Raw genomic sequence first — 2,939 nt, forward strand, 5'->3', positions numbered from 1 at the left:
CTGCCTAATACACAGATCACACAGCTGGCCTATTCGAAGACTATAATGGTGTAAGCTGTCGACAGCACACCAGTTGGAAAACATGTAGTGAAAAGATTGATAGTAGGTGCCGGATCAAGTGCGCCTATCAGAGAGAGAGGCCAAAGACAGTCTCGCAAGCAACACGCCGCCAACGCCCTCTCGATGGCAAGTATTTAGATCGCCACCGCTGACCGGAGGGCCACAGTCTCAGTCACTAGCGCTGTCTCAGTCTCCAGATCAGCCGCTCAGTCACTGGCACACTAACCCACTCTACAAGTTGGCTTCTGTCATTGCACTGCGACCAGATTAGTGGTTATAGCCGGACTCGTACTTCACCAGTGAGGCTAACGAGGACCAATATAGAAGAGCTTGTACCTCAACACATGGACTCTATTAAAGCTAAGTATCAGCTATCTGTTTAATTAAATAAAGAACCCTGCTAATACATGTGTGCAGTTGTGTTGTAGGAAGAGGGTACTGGTCATCAAACAATATCCTCTCCCTTGATTCCTATGGCATAAGACTCTACAGTGTCGACGAGAACATTACAAAGACAATGCTGTCGTCTTACTCGATGATCGCTGACTGAGCTGAGCGTACTGCGCTCGGCTGGAAGTAGAAGATACCATGCGACGGCGTAGCGAAACGTTTCTCGGTGTGGCTATGTCGATGCGGATTGAAGCGACTATCTTTTCGAGAGCTGCAAAACCACCAATGGTATTTGTTCTTTCGGACATGTCCGAAAGATACCATCTTCACATCTTTTCTTATGGTTCCGTTACAAGGTTCCAACCTTACTTTGATGCCTCGCTCTCCGGACGACATCATATTTACTGTAGTCTTCACGTGTTGGAAGTGGCTTCCCCCAATCAGAGCGCTCAACGTCACGCCCGAACTGTTCGCTGATGCCAGACTGCCACAACAAATGGTCAGTTAACTTACTTTTCCTTGTCTGGCTTTTTTCTTGTTGTGTTTGGATTCCGAATCCTAGGTCCGGTTCCTTTATTTCACATTTCATCACATGTGATGAAACACACACACACAGAACGATGGTAAAGAAATTACTCACATTTCGTACACGCCACTAACCAAAGACTGCTGGATTCTTTCGCAGAAGACGCGATTCGGGTTCAAGTATTCAGGTTTATCATCACAGAGATCGGCTTGCAGTAGGTAAACTTCGTACGACATAATGTAAAACCGAACTTTCTGCAGGCAGAAATTAATCTATGTAACTCGTTCTACAGGTACGATAAAATAAGCATTGAGTGTAGAAGTGTCCGGTAGCATTACAGTGTACAGAGCAAAAGGATGTGCAGTCGGCAAGACTCAGTGGAGCAGCGCCTCTGAGGAAGTCCAGCGCAGTTCTGGACGAAACGTAAGGAGCAGAAAAGCTCTTGGACCACGACCTCACATCCCGGAAAGTATATCAACAGCCATGTCTCTCATTATTATTGTTTTCAACTAATTGATTTCAGTGTAATTTTTATTTTTAATCTTTTGGTGCATCATTCTCATCGTCGTATTCACTGTTTTATTTGTTCCTATTTCTGTTCCAATCATTCTTCTTTCTTTAAGAATCTGCATGTCGCCTAAAACCTGTAAAATGAGTTCCAACCAGGAGTGTTCATTGGGCGGTGTCTCATCAGTTTACATAGCAAAAGTGCGACGTTACAGTTCGCTTTTAGCGCAAAAACTGATTATTTTCCGTCTTGAGTTTACTCGTACAGATCGCTTTAATCACTGCGAGCAAAGCAAACACGATTAATAGTTTTGCTGCATATCTCTGACCTCCGTTTTCTCAGACACATTGCACATCAAGAGGTCGTGGTTAGATTAGGACACGAGCGTAAATTCAGGTCTCCAAAACGCTTTGTCTGTCGCAGTCCAGTCATTGGTCATTTATATCAGCTGTGGACAGAGCATATCACATTCTAGTCATATCTGATGGCAGCAGCTTCCAACACTGCTTCCTGTTACAAGACAGCATTTCACCACTTGTGGAGTGACACGTCTTGTTCGTGTGTCGCCTTTAACCAAGCAGTAGCCGAAGTGGCAACATTGTAGCGCCAAGTGACAGACGTCAACTATAAGTAATTTTAAACGGACTATATTTAGCACAGTCCTATGGAGCGGTTCGACAAATTTTGTTCCATTCACAAGTGTAAACTAAAGGCTTACGAGGGTTATTCAGAAAGTAACGAACGATAGGTCGCAAAATGGAAACCACTGTGAAAATCAAAACTGTTTCATTTGCAACGGTTAGCTATACCTTCCAGCTACTCCTCTACACAGTCGCCGCTAAGACTCAGACATCTGTCATAGCGTTTTGTACCAACTTTTCAATTCCCTCGTTATAGAAGACAGCCGGCAGTGCTTTTCGACTATTTTCTACTCTGGACTGCAGTTCGTTGTCTGTGTCAAAATATTGTCTTCATAGCCAGCGGTTCATTTGAACAGAGATGAACCTCAGGGGTAGCCAATTATGAGCTGTGTTGTAGGTGATCAAACACTTCCCACTGAAAACGCTGCAGGAGCATCTTCATTGCCCCTGCAGAGTGCGGCCGAGAATTGTCGTGTAGAACGAACCACATGACAGTTATGGTATGTGTATTGCATAGCTTCAGGCGAAATCTTTCGCCAGGTCCTCATACTTGGCGGGAGACGCTAATTTCTAGCCATCTTTACGTTCTCACTGTGAGCTCAGAACTGAGAAGAGGGACATGATGCAATCAACGTGTGTACTAGACACAGTGCCCAACGTATCTGTGCAAAGCTTCACCAAATTTTCACTGTATTTTCCATTTCGAGACCGATCGTTCCTTACTTTCCGAATAACCCTCGTATAATCCAACACCTTTTACTTTTTACTGTGACCAGTAACAATTTTAATAAAATTTTCAGAAAAAGTGTCTACA

Source organism: Schistocerca serialis, chromosome 4 (genome assembly GCF_023864345.2).
Source record: "Schistocerca serialis cubense isolate TAMUIC-IGC-003099 chromosome 4, iqSchSeri2.2, whole genome shotgun sequence".
NCBI classification, from domain to species: domain Eukaryota; kingdom Metazoa; phylum Arthropoda; class Insecta; order Orthoptera; family Acrididae; genus Schistocerca; species Schistocerca serialis.